Source organism: Protopterus annectens, chromosome 3.part1, assembly GCF_019279795.1.
Source record: "Protopterus annectens isolate FY-2018-M chromosome 3.part1, PAN1.0, whole genome shotgun sequence".
Taxonomy (NCBI): domain Eukaryota; kingdom Metazoa; phylum Chordata; order Ceratodontiformes; family Protopteridae; genus Protopterus; species Protopterus annectens.
In genome coordinates, this window is record NC_056732.1 from 851,393,575 (window position 1) to 851,413,017 (window position 19,443).

At 37.3% G+C, this 19,443-nt stretch overlaps 1 protein-coding gene across 1 annotated transcript in view; it reads right to left on the minus strand.

The window, feature by feature from the left end:
* Positions 1 to 19,443, minus strand: part of LOC122798300 — an 855,395-nt gene that overhangs the window by 353,481 nt on the left and 482,471 nt on the right. The window lies entirely within an intron of this gene.

Genomic DNA, 19,443 nt, shown 5'->3' on the forward strand with positions numbered 1-19,443 from the left:
AGGGGAAAATGGTGCACGCTGCCTACCTTAACCTGGCCAAAGCCTTCGACACTATTCCGCATTCAGGCATAGTAGATATACTCTCTCAACTAAGCATCAATCCATATGTTACCAGAAGGGTAGCAAACTGGCTCACTGATAGAACCCACCTAATCAAAATAGGGGAAGCAACTTCAAGCAGTTGACCCGTAATGAGCGGCGTATGCCAGGGATCGGTCTTGGGGCCTCTGTTATTCGGGATATACTTCTCTGAGGTGCAGGCCAAAACCATTGGACTATGGGTGACCAGGTTTGCAGATAACTGCAAGCTGGGCACAGTCATTAATTCCCCAAGTGATGTGGACGTCCTCCAAGAGGGTCTCACCCAAACAAATGACTGGTGCCAGAAAAATGGCATCAAGCTGAATGCCAAAAAAATGCATCATCATCCCCTTTGGGGAGAATGACATCCCCACATATTATCACATTAATAACTATGTCCTAAGGACGCAATCAGTAGTGAGGGATTTGGGCACCCAGCTTAATAGCAACCTGTCTTTTGACCACCATGTTGCTTCCATTGTATGGCAAGCTTTCTACATGGGCCACCTCATAAGTAAGGGTATCTCATCCAGGGACAAAGAGGTCGTAACATCCTTGTATTCTTCCCTTATAAGGCCAGTTATTGAGTACAATGCCCCCCTTCAGTATGTAGTTCGCAAAGCACATGCAGCAGCTGGAAAGACCACAGAGGTTCCTCACCAGGAGAATCCAGGGCCTCAAACATCTACCCTAGACAGATAGGCTAAAAGCCCTGTCCCTCTACTCAGTTTCATACAGACTCCTCAGGGGTGACCTCTGTTTGGTATATAAAGCAATCTCAGACCCCGCCTTGATGGGACTGCTGCATATCTGCAAGTCAAGCTCCACTTGAGCAACCTGTACGCGTGACCTCAACCTGGTCTGTAATATCAATAGGACTTGTTGGCAGGACAGATTTGTGTCCCAGAGAATCCCCCATCTGTGGAATAGACTCCCTCTCCATGTCAAGCAGAGTACCTCATTATCCCTTTTTAAGCACAACCTGGATAACTGGATGGGAAACAGAAAATACACCCCTAGGATTCCACCTGTGTCCCTGCTGGACAGGGGCTTTGGGTGCTGACTTAAAACATGGGATAAACTCTTGGCTAGGCTGATAAGGGCCTCAGGGCCAGTAGCCTAGTAGCCTCCTATGATCCTGAGAAGCACAGTAGCTTGGTGTCAAGTGGCAATCTAGAAATAGCACAAATGCCAACCAGTGAAAAAAGAAAACCCAGTAGGTTTGTTTTTTAACAACTTGTCGTCTTTATACTCACAGATCTAGAACTCATATACTGTCCATCCTCATGTGTAAGTTGCAGATAATGTAGTTGCAGATACATTTAAAACATCAGTGAACTGGTCCAGCACAGCAAAGTAAGCCATTACACAGTACCAGATGTTCCTATCCTTAGTCATGTGGTGACAGCCCTGTATCTGCCTAAAGTATAACAGCAGCACTAACATTCAAAGGAAATGCAGCATAAACATAGCAGTGACATATGGATTAAACTATTGTAGTACTGATGTGTTTAAGTATGTCTTGGTGTGGTTCTGCCAGTCTTCAAAACATATCCACGAATGTTGGCCTACAGAAAATCAGACTAATGTAAATACATAACACCACCATTATGCGCTGGAAGCATAATGTTTCTAATCACATCAGAATTTTGTTTAATGGTCATTGGCAGAGTTTCCTAGAAAGGGAAATACCACAATAATCTCCTTTTTGAAATCATACAGACAATACTGTTGTGTGAGCACATCCTCGGTAACAATAGACATTTGAATAGTAGGATCTCTGCTGCAGTTCGGTAACAATAGACATTTAAATAGTAGGATCTCTGCTGCAGTATGAGTCTTTATCAATGAGACTTAGACACAGGTGGACAGACAACCTTCTGGTCTGAATTCGGGAGCTTCATGGATATTTCCAGAGCAGAGACAAGCTCCTATCATAGTGCAGACAACAGTATATTTGTATGGCTATAAGGAGAATGATTCATACCATTTTCAGTTCTTTGTAAGTAGGAAGGAGTCTAGTAAATGTGTTTTAGCTAGGGCAAATAATGCCCCCAGTCCTTCAGTCTGTAAAGTCAGTAAGGACCTCTCTCCTAAAATCATGAAGTTAATTTAAATGGTAAACCTTGGGGTCCTCTGGGGGTCAAGGGAGGGGTTCAAAGGCAAATAAAATGAAGTTCTGACAACCCCTCCCACCTCCTTTTATTTGGTTTTTGATTTTATTGCTTATCCACATTCTGACCATCAAGGTAACTGATGAGATACTCACTAATCAAGGTGATAATGGATTGGAGCTTATACTGTAACACTGATCCTCTCACTTGACCCTATATGGTTATGGTGAGTTTGCTCACATAACTGGACTATGTTAATTGTACAGAGTAAGGTTGCAGTATGATTCCTTATTCATGGGAAGAGTACTAAAGCAACTGCCCCATGGGGTATTGAAAATTGCAGTGACTACAGTACTTCAGTGGCATATCTTGCCCACCCCCTTGGACTGACAAACCCAATCTGTAACGCCCAGACAGGGTGTGAAGAGTAGTCCAGGTGGCTGCTACATAGGTACTCTGGGATGATAAAGTTTCTGTGGAAGTCTGCTGTGGTGACTGCTGACCTGGTAGAGAGGGCTCACCTAGATCATTCTAGGATTTTCCAATTTTTATCATAATAAAAGATAACACAATTCACTAGCCATTTCAGCAGTGTTTGCTTTGAGTCTGGTCTACTCTGCTTGCTTGGTATGAAGGATAGAAAGAGATGTTCAGATTGCTTGAGCTACTGTGTTCTTGCTGTGTAATATTTGAGTTACCTGTGTATGTCCATTAAGGGCATTGTCCCCTCCCTTGTTTCGGGGGTTGAGACAGAAGACAGAAAGCCTAATTAGGTGCCAACATGAATACTACTTTGAGTATAAAGGAAGGAAGGATTACTTAAAAGGCTTATTATGTCTCTATGAAAGATGTTGTCAGTCTCTTCATACATTAGAACTTGAAGCTTAAAGAGCTTCTTGACTATGGTAACACCTACCATAAACATGTTTTCTTGGATAAGAATTTTAGTGCTGCCGAAGCTCAGTGATATTACAGTGAGTTCAGAATGGTGCAGTAGTCAATTTTCACCTGTGCTATTACCAGTTTTACTGATGGGATCTAGAGTTATTTTTTTCAGTATGAAAATGAAAGTCACATAGGGAGGCTTGAGGTGAAAGACTCTTTTAGAAATTCATTCAGTGGAGCTGATGGGGAATGCCTGTGGAAAGGCGCAGTGCAATTACAAGCAGATGCACCTTAATAGATATGCATGACAGGCCATTTTGAAGGAACTCCACTACGTACTGCAAAATGCCTGGCTAAATACAGTAGCTCCTGTGGGGAAATATCCCTTTTTGTCCTCTTCTGAGAAATTATCTCTAGAGGGTATCCGAATGACTGTACTCAGGCTGGTAACATTAGGTTTTTCAGGTTTGGTTTCACAAATGAAATCCACCAAAAGATAAAGCCAAAAGAGAACAACCACAAGGCCAATGCACTCCTTATTTTATTAGGACTAAAAAAAAAACACTCTCTACCACCTCAGTCAACAGGCCTTTAAAGAGATAAAAAAACTTTAAAAAACTTCACAATATATAATAATATCAATTAAGAGCGCAATTATATAATTTAACATTCACGCAATAAAAACTAATGCCTCATTTAATTAACAATTTCCAATTACATTCCATGTTTAATTAAGCAGGTGTCAGTATTCCATATTTTAAAATAAACACCGTGTCTTTGTATAATAATTTATTCTTCAAATCCAAATTATTGTAAACTTTTTCTTTTTCTAAAATACTACTTTTTAGACAGCTTCTATCCCCCATGACATAATTCATAATGAACTGCTATGGGGCTGTCATTCTTTTTATTCCTAATATCCCTGAGATGCTCTTGTAATCTAACTTTAAAAGACCTTTAAGTTTCTCCAATATAAAAAAAGGTCACATTAGCATCTCAGGGCATAAATAATGCCCTCTGTGTTACAATTATATACATCTCTATAAACATTACTAATTTTATCATATGTCCTTGCAATATGCTTACACACTGAATAGCTACCACAAGGTAAAATGCCAACAGTTGTAGATTCTAACATTATTCTAACACTAGGTGTTGAAAAATAATTATGGACAATCAAGTCCTCAATACCACAGCCTCTTTTCAAAGAAAGACAGGGTTTCTTAGTTAAAAGGGTTTTTTAGACTTCTATCATTCAATAAAGAACCCCAATAAAATTTTATAACATCAAAAACCTTGTCAGTAATACCATTAAATGTAGTTATAAAATAAATTCTATTGTCATTATTCCCTATCGTTAAAACATTGCTACATAACTTTTCCCTATTTTTGTTTTTATTTTTATTTTGACATTTAAAATGCTGGTCACCTACTAATAACCTCTGTACTGCTTTCACAATAACTTGCGTATCATAACCTCTCTGTTTAAACTGACTACAGGTTTTATACAATTCTTTAACCAAGGTATCTTCCTCAGTACAGAGCCTAAAAATCCATTCTAATTCACTATATGGTAGTGAATTCATCAAATGTGGTGGATGGCAACTTTTGCCATCCAAAAAATGATTGATATTATCAAACTTCCTATGTACCCTGGTTATTACTCTCCCACCTATTACACCATCTAATTCCACATCCAGAAATGTTACTTTCCTACCAACTTGTAAACCATCAAACTGTATACCAAACCTATTCTCTTAAAGATTCTGTACAAAATCATTAACTAATGTTTCTCCACCTCCATACAAACAAATGAAGTCATCAATAAATCTGAAATATTTCACCACATACTTACCATAAAAATTAAATTATATAAATGTTTGATTTCAAATAATCCTATAAAGAGATTAGCATACATGGGGGCAAAAGGTGCTAGAGATTAATTTTTAGTCCTAATAAAATAAGGAGTGCATTGGCCTTGTGGTTGTTTCCTTTTATTTTCACCAATGAGCTTCCATCTAGGTCAGAAAGGAGCAAGCTTCTGAGATCATCAGTGCTTATTCTGCTTGGCTATTGAACTGAACCATGTTGAGGAGCTGGTAGTATGAGTCTGTCTTTGTCTCATCTTGCCTTCTGCAACACACTGGGAAATTGGAGAATGTCTGGAAACATATAAAAACATTTGTCTTGCAGGTGATGGAAAAGACATTCATCACTTATATTTCTTTGCACAGGTATCATGAAAAGAATTTCTTCAAGTGGCAGGACTTCTCTGAGATGAATAAGTGTATCACTGGGGATCCCCACCTCTCCATCAAGTTTTGGAATATATTGTGATCCAACCTTCATTCATGGCTTTTGGTATGGACCTGCTCACCTTGCTTCTTATTGCACTCATGTCTGAAGGAATATAGAAAAGCCTGTAAATTGATGCATAGCTGGGAGACTTTGCTCCATGCTGTCACCTGCACAGCTGGCATGAATGAGTACTCCACTACTTGGTTATATACCACATTGCCATGTTGTTGTCTGCAATCACGTTTAGTGTCCCTGGTTGCCAAACTATTCTGCAGACTCTTAGGGCTGCAGTAAAGGCCATCATCTCTTTTAGGCTGAGACACTTTGTGCCATCTATGAATGACGTGCCCTGCATCTTGAGCTGAATAGTATAGGTATCTCTTTCTGGATCAGAGTTTGGGGAGTTTCTTGGACTACAAAGGTCATTCCTTAAGTGAAATTCTTTATTTATGGGGGGAATTAGGGGGCTTGTTCAATGGGTGACTATATTAATCCCCCAAGCTTTTGGCATAACACTGTATCTTCCTCATGTGTATGCTGGCTAAAGGCAGCAGTAGAGACTAACATATGGTCCATGGTCTTCAGGAGCATCAACGCTAACATGTGCCAGTCTTCTGATTCAGATTTGAAAAGAAATTCTCCAATTGAATGTCCCTGTTTTCTTGATATAGGAGCATCTTTCTGTGCTCTACATCCAGCAAGACTCTCAGAAAGATGTATATCTTTGTTGGAGTCAGGCAAATCACCGACACATGTAAATGGATAACCTTGAACACTTTTTATTACCTGTGCTGAAGTGACTTGAATAAAATGTAACTGTGGCTAAATATGGATCATCTTAATCTTGAGGTGGACAAACACTGATATAAAAATTTGGTAAGCATTTTTGGTCACAGTGGACAGATTAAAGGCTTTGAAAGTGAAAATGTGCATACCCTGCCCTGAACTGCAGGGATTGTCTGTGCTCTTTGTGGTTGGTATTGTATTGATATGCATTCTTCTTCTCTAGCATCATCTGCTAAACAGGTCTGTGGTAAAAAGATGAGGACCAATATTTACATGGGCAGCATCTTGAATTTTGTTAACTTCAGAAATGTGTTCAGTCTGGATAACTCTAATATAAACCTCCAAGGATCATATTTATGGAAGAAATGGACATAACCTGAAATAAAAATTATTTTTCTCCCTCCCTATTTCTGATCCTCCAGACAGACCTTCTCTATGGCTCCATAGTGCAAGGGGTAAACTAGTTTGGAATGACCTTCATCAGCACTGCTTGACCTAGAATGTGGGAATTATTCTGAGGAAGGGAGCAAAGGCTTTGAATTCTGTTTGGTAGCTTGAAGAAATCATTCCCCTTGCCCACTTACCCAAGGTTAGGATCAACTAATCTACCTTAAAGTAGTTAAAAACATCCCCTTAGAAAATTAATCTGGAGGGAGTAAAGGGAGAAGGAAATGGGGGAAGGGAGAGGGGAATTTGATAGTAAATTCAATATCTCTAATTATCATTATGTGAGGAAGTTTTACCTCCTCCCTCTACTTTGTCGCCTTCATGTACCTCTGCATTCTTTTTTTATTTGATTTTTTCTACAATCCTTTTATGGTTAAATCGGTCAGCATTTGATTGTTTTCTACAAAAAGGCCATTGCTTTGTAGGACATTGGGTGAAAAGGTGAATGATTCCTTGTCTGATGTCATAAGTTTCTTTTTCTCCAGGAGTTTCATAACATTTCCTGGGAAGGGGGTCCAGACAAGTTCTTATCCAGAAAAGCTTCAAACAGTTGCCCTTTATCATTGAGCACTGGATGAATTTTTAACTGACTTACCCTCATATAGCTATCCCTGTTGCTCGGTTATATTCCCTGTATCTTCTGCACCATATCTACACTTCCTGGTGTACTTTTTTACCTTAAGTGCTACCTTGTTAACTTTAGTAATCCTGTCTCTCATGACCTCATTAAGGATCTCTCCTATTGTATCCTTGGTCTGTTTCAGAATGTTGCACTGGTATTTAAAAAAAAAAACACAAGTTTTCCCCAAATCTAATACTCTGTTGTCCTTATCATTAGGGAGCATGTTGAATCCTGGAGCCCAGTATGGCTATATCTAAGGAAATCATAGTGGGATCAGCCACTAGTTTTTTATGCAGACATTTACAGATATCCTGCACCCCATAAACGTCTATCTGGCTTTTTGGGAGTTGGAGACTGGGAGTCAGGCTCTAAGGAAGCCATTTCAAAGGTATCTTTAAAGGGGTCTATATTATATTTTCAAAAGTTTCAAACATCGAACACCATATGGTCGACACCATATGAGCAATGTTTAAATTTCGAAAATATAATAAAAAAATAAAAATCAAAAACTATACTTACTTAAATGCTGTGGGCAAGGGGGCAAGCCCCCCTGCACCCCCCACACCTCTGCTACTTAAATATTCCTACTCCGAGATCGCACTGCATTGAAGTAAAGGGAAAATATTCCCTATGGCGATTTCCATGTTACACGAGCGACATTTCGACCAATCGGGTTCGCTCAATACGTGTTCACCGTTTACAATTTTCGATCACGCGATAGGAACCCCTTTAAAGGCCTAGAATAGAGGGGAGACAGCTGTTGTTCGCAGTCCCTCTACTCCAATGAGGTCTATGCATCTCTTAAGTGACTCTGACACATCTTTTCAGTTCCATTTAAGTGCTCTTCATAACAGTAAGCATCTACCCAAATTAGATGTCTTCTGTGGGTGAGCCTAATAAGATGGCAGCCTTTGGTTGTCAGTATTGTAGCCCATATGTGAAGAGATCTGTACTGAATACATCAATTGTCTTCATTAAGGTTAGAATCTGAGAAATTGGGGAAATATATTCTGTCTTTCTCTTTGCTAGGGAAGCCACTCCTGACATTGAAGGCTGGGGTGTTTGAAGAATGATTCTTCATCAGGCATCCATTACTCCTTCACAAGCAGATGTTGGGGCAGATATTGTTGGAGCAGGCATCATACCTCTCAGCCTGCAGACATTGAAAATTGAAACAAAGGCCCTTGAAAAGAAGAGATGTGCACCCAAAATCTGGATATCTAATAGCATAACACCTATATATCAAATAGCACATAACTTGTCCCACTTCCATCAACCATACAGGATACTACTCAGAAACACATTTAAAAATGATAGAAAAAATATAAGCACATTATCAAAGAGACACTGTAAAATATGCAGACTTTAATGAACTGTATTGCAAACTTCTACCACACAGGGTCATTTATTTTTGTATCTGAAAAAGGGAGATGTAAGATTTGTGTCTTTTTTCTTTACATTTATTTGTACCACTAGTATACTGGTCATGTAGTGGGGTTTGCTATGTACTAGGCAGCTTTAAAAATCACCAGTGATGATGGGCAGATTCAGAAGACTGTGTGAAGGGGTAAATCAAGCTTGCAAATAGGGAGATACCTCCACAAATAGGTGCATTGTGTGCAGGAGTAAATCAGGCCTGAAGAGAGGAACATTCCTCCAAATTAGGGACAGTGGAGAGGTCTGGCAGGTGTCTAACCCTCAAAATAAGGTAAGCATAGAAAGGTGTTTGTTCAAAAAGCCTGATAAGCAGTGAGCCTTCTCGGATAGCATGCATGAAAATAGTTGGGATATCCTGACGGGAAAACCCTTGTGATAATGCAGCAGAAATTTGCAAAAGGTGGATTTGATCATAAATACTTGGAAATCAGCATCTGGCCTGAAAGGGTACTCAATTCATCAAAGGACAGGTCAGTTATGCAAAATGAAGCCCCAGTGTCTGTTTCCAAAAGGGTCAGGCCAGATGAGGATGCAGCTGAACCAGGCCATGTGAAGGAAAGCAGATACAGTGTTATCATACTGGAGCTGATATTTTCAGACACTGACTCAATTTGCAGAGTTGCTACAGCTTTTCTCTTTCTGCCCACCGGTTCTTTCACTTGTAGCTTTTTAGTTTGCCCTGACCTATACTTCTCAGAGATATTATTATTATTATTATTTATTTATGGAAGCTTATAGATGGTTCTTTGCTAGGAAGGACAGATATCACTTGCACTATTACTACCTTTTTATGTTTGAGGAAGGCCTGCAAACCCCATGCCCATTAATAATGCTTATGAGTGGAGACTTGGTGGGTCTCGCACAGACAAAAAAAGGCGCATCAAATACTAATATTTATGTGGCTTATGTCTTCTACAGACATACTTAGTAAGTTTTTCCAGGGATTTCAATAGCGGTCCACACATAAATTCCAATTCTAATAATAGTAAGACTGCATGCAAATTTAGTATTTCAGAAATAAAAGTTGTTCCCAAGCTGGGTACTTATTGTTCTTTGGAAATAGGTTACAATGGCCAGATAAATCATGACTGATTGCTACTTGTGGCAAAAAAAACAAACAAACAAAATAAATAAATAATGTGAACGGTGTGGAGTTCTCTCCCTTTTAGATGCCCATTGAATTAACCTCCAGGACAACTGCAGGAAAGTAATATTGCTCTAAGAATGCCTGTAAAGTTTTGGAAGTCAGCCCAGAAGGATGGATGCCCTTCTGTAGTTAACTTCCATAGTTAAGAGCAGCTGTTGTCCTTGAAATGACATTCAACATTTTTGTCACAAGTCTGTTGATAAACATTTCATTGCTAGTACTGGCTAACCTACAATTAAACTTTAAAGAAGCAATTTTAGCTGTCACTGTGCTTTTAAACATACAAGCTAACAAAAAAGTAATTTCATTGATAACAAGTGTTGACTTACAGGGCACCAGTAATTTAGCATTTGAATATAATTGTACAGGATGCTTTGAGGGGTACGTTGAACCTCATTTTCAATAGAAAGCTTAATCTGGAGGAATTAGCAACAGCATAAAGGAAGAAATCTACGTCATTCATGTATTTCAGACCTCATGGATTAGCCTTTGCATTTTACCTTATGGTAACAAGAGAAGTAAAACAAGAGTATTTTAAAATGATTGTGGCATGCAAAATTTGGTACTGTAGTAGTTTTTCAAATGCAGATGAAGTATTTCAAAAGCTCTGCAGAAATGAATACATGATATATTAAACAAATAATGTCGAAAATCAAATGGTATGCAGTGACTGCCAATGCAGTCTGATGTAATATTCAGCGGCAGACTTACAAAAAAAGTGATTAGAATATTCAGAACACTCTTTAAAACAGCGAGTACTTACAATGTTTTAAATGTCACCTTTTCAAAGTTCAATTTCTTTAGCAAACCAGGCATATTCCCGAAGCTACTACATTTATTCAATATTATTACTTTCACTATAATAAGTAATACAGTGTTGAAATCTGACATTTACTACTGTTTTAATACATCAGTGACCGCTGTACATTGCATTTATTTTTCTAAGTATTCCTTCCTTCAGAATGTACTTTACCATTATGCAAGTTTAGGATTCCTCCTGAAATAGTCTATTGCTAATTAATACTGACTCACTGAAAGCATCAGGCATGATATCCATGAACTAATTACTTCTGACCAGTGTAAAGACACTCGTTACCAGTAGCTGATATTTTGAAGGTATTATCTATCAATGGTTCATCAAGACTGTCTGCTAGGCGTTCTTCCTGAAGAAAAGCCTTGTCATAGGTCTTTACATTGTTGTAAAGTTTATACATGCAAAGACATTCACCACTGTAGTGTTTTTATATACATATATATATATATATATATATATATATATATATATATATATATATATATATATATATATATATATATATATATATATATTAAAATCATTGCACATATTGTTAGCAACAGATATGGCATATCCACTGGGATCAGAGGGATTTCACAAGTGGAAACATAACATTTTACATTTCTCTTCATAGGAATGCAGAATTGACAAAAGGAAAATGTAGAACAGAATTTATAAAAAGCCCATCTTCTAGCAGGAAGGCTACGGAAAAAAGGACCCTTTAATGCAATGAAAACGAGTGATATAGAGAGACATGTTACCTACAATGTAGGAGAAATCTCAGTAGCTGATAATTTGCACGTCTATGAATCACTCGGTGATGACCACAAGCACTAAGAGCACTTCAGTGTCTGCTGGTGGCCCATGCATTGTGTTGGCACAGGCACCCCATTCACTACCCCCATACACACAAATATTCAAACACATACACACACACACACACACACACACACACACACACACACACACACACACACACACACACACACACACACCTACCTCTCATCTACCCCTGATTTAATAGAACTGTGGTTTTGTCTCTTAATTTGTAATGTTCCTGTCTGGAATGAATGCAGTCAGTAATGCCAAACAGAGTTTCATAGTTGTAATCATTCAGCTGCAGCTTCTTGATGCACAATCCATCACTCTATTAACTTTTTAAGTGAGTTAAATTAACATTTAATAAGTGTTGCTGATGTCTAGTGCCAAACCCCTTATTATAGCTATTGTTCATTAATCTAGGGAGAGATGAGGGGTATGGAAGCCCCCCCAACAAACACACAAACACACACACACACACACACACACACACACACACACACACACACACACACACACACACACACACACACACACACACACACACACACACACACCTACTCCACTTATCTCTATATGTAACTCCCTACTGTGACCACCCACACCTATGTCTCTATAGTCATTGACATACACTGGCACAAACAGCTCTTCTTTCTTTTTAAACTGTAACAACTACAGACAGTTGCAACATTTTATAGCACATACGGAGCACTAAAGCACTTCAACTCTAAGGGAAAAAAATCTCTCTTTTTTTTTCTTTCAAACTGTATCAACTGCTGGCCATATTTGTAGCAAGGAGTTGCAACAGTTTATGCCACTCATGGAGAGCTAAATCACTTGAGCTCTAAATGAAAAAACAAGAACTTTTCTTTCCTTTTAAACTTAGCAGCAAAAAGCTGCTACAGTTGTTTATGCCACACACAGGGCGCTAAGCGCTTCAGTTCTGGCCACAAATGCATGCAATGCAGTGGAGACCAGTTGGTATCTACCAAGTGTGAACTTTAACACTTTGCACATTGGATGGCTGTCTGTTTCACCCCATTCTAGCCACACTACTTATTTATTAATATATGCTGTCCATCTACCCTCTGGAATGTCTCATCAGCATTTACAGCAAGCTAGAGTGACAGCCACCAAAGAAGCATTGTAGTAGGGCTGTCTCTGAATCAGAAATGGCTACCTCCAGCAGTAAGCCCTGTTTACCACTAGCAGTAACCTTTCTGTATCCCAGGGATAGTTTCCCAATTGGAAATGTGACATAATATGAATACCTGAATTTTAAATCACTTGTAGAGACAGACACAACACAGTATTTTCAGTAATTATATGGAAGCTAACACTAAATAAAACATAATACATGGCTGTGATTAAAAAAAACACAAAGTGTAGTTACAAATGTATTTTTAATTCTAGAAATTATAGCATCATTCTTCTTTCATCAAGATATATTAAAATAGTTTATTTCTCTTTTATCTAAAGTCATTATTTTGAAAACGTCACTCTTCAAGTGTGTCAGTGTTGGAACTATATTTAAATAAAAGAGAACATTATAAGAAAAGAAAAAAACAGAGTAGATTAAGGTAAAGATAAACATAATAATCTAAATGCAAACATTATTGTTAATAATGTTTAAACACTCTCTTTATCTATCTATCTGTACGGTTGCAATCTGTAAGAGTGAATGTTCATAAGAGCAAACACACATACAGGCTTATTTTTCAGACTTTCATCTGCTTTTGGTGTGAGATTATAGAATGGAGTAGTCTAGGAATTTACCTTTACCCCGCTGTTGTGCTGTCTTGGAGTTGGTATATGTATATATAGAAAAATATACATCTATACAGTATATCTATATCTATAAATCTATATTTCTATCTCTCTCTCTCTCTATATATATATATATATATATATATATATATATATATATATATATATATCATTAGTAGAGGCTGTGGGGGGTGCAGGGGGCTTGCCCCTCTTGCAAAAAAATATTGTTTTTTTTTTACTTTTAAGTTATTTGATCTTTTTAGATTTGATCTAAAAAGGTCAGCATTTTTTGGACTCTCTCAACTGTCAGTTTGCTCATTCATGAGACACTCATTATATACATACATGTGTGTCTGTGTACTGGGGTCTACTTCAAAATTACTATAACATTGAACCACAAAACACTGAGACCATAACATCAAAAATTCAGAACACTGAAAAGTTAGAACATCGAAACCACATAATACTGCAAATTTAAATCATTGCATCCCATAATATCGAATGTTACAATGCACAAATTAGTAATACCCCCTCCACCTCAAACATAACAGAACTGACAGACACACTTGTTTCAACATTTCCGCAGGCGGCAAGCCCTCCTGCACCCCCCCATGTGGGGGGTTGCACCCCCACCCCCCCTGCAAATTAAATGTATCAACTCCAAGATGGCACTATAGTGGAGACAAGGTAAATTTCCCATTCCACACGGTATTGCAATATACTCTATTTTCTTGTCAACATGCACATACAGCCAAAATAAAAGCTTACTCCCCTTCTCACTTATCTCATCACTTTCCACAACACTAATATGACTTCTTTCAAAATAATAAATCCATCACTCAAAGACAGCAATGCTTAACCTTTATCTGATAAACTTTTACTATGCAACCTGAGAGCTTCTCTTAAACCGCAAAACATACCATCTGCCATGTTTGTTTAATACATGCTACAACTTCTTTAAGTGATACCACAACATTAACACTTTAAACCATAACATGTAACACTTTCGATGATATAAGACTCAATTTAAATTTTCATTGTTATGTAATTTCGATGTTCTAAGTTTTCAGTGTTCTGAATTTTCGATGTTATGGTCTCAATGTTTTGTAGTTCAATGTTAAAGTAATTCAATATTTTGAAGTAGACCCGTGTACTGATTAGACACACAGAGCAGTCTGTATTTTGCCGTTGTATAAATACATCATCATTAAAATATTACATCATTGAAAACATGTATGTACACATTTGTATAATCATTGATAAATACATGTAATAAGCATATTAAAGTTAAATGAATTCACAGTGTGCATACTAGTGCTATAGGTTTTAGTATTACACGTTTTTTACAATGCCATGGTAAGTCATTAGCATGGGCTCTCCAGGCCGAAATCTGAGACAGGGTGGTATATTTGGTATGTGTGACTGAGGGTTGAATGTGGGGAACACTGGAGTGTAATGCAGAAGGAGCATTTAGTGGTTGTGTGTGTGGAAGTAGAAGTGTCATATGTGATGTTGCAAAAGATGTATTTGTTTCCATTTTTCCCTTTTTATATATTTTTTGACTATGTTACCTATCACTTGCCTACCTGGTAAATTTCTGACTCACTGCCTGATTGGATAGCGAGGAAGAGTTGAAGGCAAGTTAGTTTTTTTCTTGAAGTATATCAGGGTTTCCTAACTACACTTGCAGCCTGAAGTTCATTGTAATGATTTTTTTTTTGCTTTGTTTTCTAGTTCTTCAAATGCTCCAGGCAGTAAGAGAACCTGTTCTGCATTTCCAGAAACTGTACTATCAGTGGTCCTCAAACATCTGTTACCAGCACTGATAAGGTCATTTAATGTTTTGCTATTACTTTTAATTTGCAGTGTCAGTGGGTCAACAGGTAGTACACTATACCTATTATGCTTAAAGATCAGAAGGCTGTGGTTTCTGTTCTCACCTCAGGTGTTTGGATTCATTTGTTAATATTGACACTGGAGTGCAGCATAACAAGGTGCTGGACTGCATCCTTTGGGAGATTTCAAACCAAGGTCACATCTGTCTGAGTTGGTGGTAGCTCAGCTGGATGTAAAAGATCCCACAGCATTTATCAAAGGGAGTATGGCAAGTTTCGCTGTGATCAGGCCAAATTTCCCCTAGATAGTATAAATACCACCTCCAGTCTCCCCTGAAAAGTGACTAATGGCCTAGTGAGACTAACATGGTCAACAAAGTGTAAATAAACAAATAATATAAAGCTGCTCTCTCAGTGACATAACTATATTCTGCCATTGCTCATTTTCCCATGTAGTATTGTCAGTATCATATTTTGGCTTATCAATTTCCTCCCACATTTTCTAGAGTAGCTCCTACTGAACATGGAGATGACCCTAACTGTTTCTCTTTTCTTATTGTAGCTCTGCAGAAAAGAGAAAAATAGATTAGGTATAAGTGTAAACTTGCAGTAGATGTGATGAGAGTATTGTGAAATGCAATGCGTAAATACAATGATATGATTGCTGAAACTCTATAAGCATGTTAGGAATTTTTTTTCATGTAGTACTTTTAATTTATTGTGCCAATCTACTTAACTTTGGCAAAATGAAATATTCCATAATGTATTTGAATAGCATCATTGTATTCTTAGTGTAAACTTGGTATAATTTATTAAGTAGCACTCATTGCAAAAACAGTGCAGTATATAAAGAATGTATTTTAAACATGTTTTTCTAATGTATTTGATTACACACTATGTAATGAACTAAAATAATGGCACTTTTTTCTAGCTGAATCTTTGTCAGAAAACACTATATATATCTTTAACACAGCAAGTGCAATAGTATTACTATAATAGTAAATGCTTTACTAAAAGTTTCCCATGTAGAGGAACAGCAATACTGTATCATTATTCATATTTTTTCTGATCACTAGTACTTGCCAATGTGCTATAGCTGAATTAAATATTTCACAGTGTATTAGAATAATCACATTGTACTCTGTCTGTAAACAAAATGCATTTTGGTAACACATTTGAGATGCAATAGTAGCAAGCTTTTAAACTATTTTTGTGCAATACATAAAGTGCTTTATAAATGGGGTCTAATTAAAAAAATGCATACTGCACAATCCATAGTTTTTGCTTTAGCCTAGTAGAGCCTATGTGTTTATTTGTTTACTTATTTATTTCAGGTTTGGTAACGGAGAAGTGAACTGCTCAACACACCCTTTTCAGTCACTACAGGAAGAACAATTTAAGTATAACTACATATTGCACAAGGAATGGAAATACTGGATGTTGTGGGTGGTGCAGTGGTGCACTGGTTAGCATTGTTGCCTCACAGCAAGAGGATCTCTGGTTCAGTTCTCAGCTGGGGTACCTTCTGTGCTGAGTCTGCATGTCCTCTGTGTTCGCGTGCATTTTCTCCAGGTGCTCTGGTTTCCTTCCACATTCCAAAGACATGTGTCTGGGACATTTCTCCCCAGGCCTCCGCTGAAAATGGGCTCTGTCCCAGTTGGACTTTCCCGGTAAACAAATGTTAAATAAATAAATAAATACTGACACTAGTTTGAGTAATCACAGGAAGTACTATAGTAACCAAAGGCTTCAGTAGGAAATTATACCCATGAAAATACTGGCACTAGTTTGAGTAATCCCATGAAGTACTACAGTAATAAAGGCTTCAATAGGAAATCTTACCCATACTGTATGATTCTCTACTGGATGTTCAAGACTTGATAATGAGAGCCCTAAAACTACAAAATTTAAGTGTGATTTGACACAAGTAGCAGTAGACTTCAAAAGTCACTGTTACACATTTAAAGTTTTTTCCCCTGGGGGCAAGTCCCCTTGCACCCAAAATGTGTGCACGGAGTGCGGCTGCTTATGCCCCCATTGATGAGATGCACTAAGTCCAATATTGTTGGACCTTAGAGATGAGAGATACTCTTTGATACAGCAATTTCATCTTAATATATATATAAAACGATAATTGCACTTAAATTTCTGCAGTTCTGAGGATACCAGTTATGATCTTTGAACATACCATGGAAATCCATGCTGGACTAGTGTCAGTGTTAATCTGCTATATTTAACTGAACACCGCAGAATGTAGTGTTTTATTTCCAATCTGACATACTTTACTGAACATTGAACAGTGTAGTATTCTATTGCTGATATAAAGGAAATGCAATTCAATAAAATGCAATGAGTCGCAATAGCAGCAAAATATTTAAAGTATTTTTGTGCAGTGTTAAGATATGTTATATTTAACTAGAACAACATACCTAGCAATGAACGGTAATAATATAGAGGATTATGATCAGTTCACCGATCATAACCAGTTTATAATGTGTTTGAGGCATGGATTCCAAGAAATTCACCTCAAGAGCAAAGCTCAAGAGGTGAATCTTGGCATCCATGTTAAGAACACATAATAAGGGGTTGTGATCAGTGAGATGATCATAATTCCTTATAGTGCACGTAGCTTTATCTGCTGCATGTACTACAAGTTAAAGGGGAAAAAATTGATAAGTGTTTTCTTAGCTTTCAAAGTCGTAAAACACTTAGCGAGTGCTGTCAAGAGAGGTAGTGTAATGTAGTCCTTTATGTTGACACTTGCCTCCATACAGCTCATCTGTCTAGATTTTTGCAGGACATCCAGATTATTGCTTCATATTTTTGGTCTGTTCCTCATAAAATATGTGTTTTTTTTTTGGATGAACCACCAAGACTTGAAGTCACTAAATAATTTAATATTTTATTTATTTATTTATTTATTTTACATTTGTTTGGAAAGTCAGACAGGGCAGAACCCATTTTCAATGGAGACCTGGGGAGAAAAGCTCAAACATAGTAAATAATATATAAAAAATAGACATAGTGAGATTTTTTTGTACAATGACAAAAGACATGACAGGAATATCGTAATTTACAGTACTCATCTATTACACAATGGAAACTTGGCAAAGTCGAGAAACGTGCATGCTGATTGGCTAATCCAACAGGCGTGTACATTGTAAATCCAACATAACGAAGTAAAAAAGTACATCCGCTAACGTAGTAAGCTGCGGCAACTTATATGAAATTCAGTAACAGATGAGATGTATGAAAGTATGAGGAACATGATGGGAAACATGCAATTATAATCTTAACTCACACATCAGTACAATTATGCTGCTGTAAGTATGGAAGGTTGTAATAAAAATGAAGGAAAATGTTCCTTGTCAGTTAAATCAAAGAGGAAAAGTTTAGCAGTAAATACTATACTGTTTTACTATTATTTAATTGCTCACGGTGCCTAGGCAAAATAGTATACTGTGAATCAGCAGCGGAAGTGGTTGCACTGTATTTTTTATTTTTTGCATGAAGTTAAATGCGTGACTGGCAAGAGCTGATTACCGCTTCTCCCTAACTCCAGCTTGCTATTAACTGACAGTAATCTGTGAAACTGTCTCTTATTTCTGCCCTTGAAGTTACAGTCCCAAATCAGGGATATTTTAAATATCGGTACTATTGACAAAGAAAGTTAAGATAATAACAGGGGTTGAATTTTTAAGCATTTCATAAAGTAAATGACTGTAAGTGTATTAATCATTTTTATTTGTTTGTTAAATGAAACCCACACAGTGTTCAAAAAAAAACAAACAGCATTAAATAAGTAAATAAACAAACAAATAATAAAAAGTATTGGACTATTTTATCTCATAAAAAGTGGAAGAATACAGACTAATGCAAACAAAAACCTAAATAACAACAGCACAAACATAACACAACACAAAACTAACACCATTGTATAATAGCAATAACCCACGGCTGGGTGTGGTGTGGGTAATGCTGGATTTACCCATGTTTGACTTTGTTTGGTCATGAGGGCTTCACCCTCATGACCAAACCACACCAACCGTGGGTAAAACCAGCATTACCCGCACCCAGCGGTGGGTTATTGCTTAAGTATTCACTTTCTGTTCAATTATATTAAAGAAGAGGAGAATGAAGGTAAAAGTGAGGAAGAGGAGAGAGAAAAAGATAAAAGTAAGGACAAAAGGAGGTCAGGATGAGAAAAAATTGAGGGAAGAGAGGGATTTGTAATAGAGATAGTTAGTGAATAAAATGTTTCTGTTTAATTAAGTAATGACATACATTTGAGTTTCAGTGTTCACATTCTTGAGATTAACAGGCAATCACACATCTTGTTATTCTAGGAAATCTCTTTTTAATTTTTTACAGGAAGTTAGGGATATGTTAAGGGTATGGACAGCAGCCAG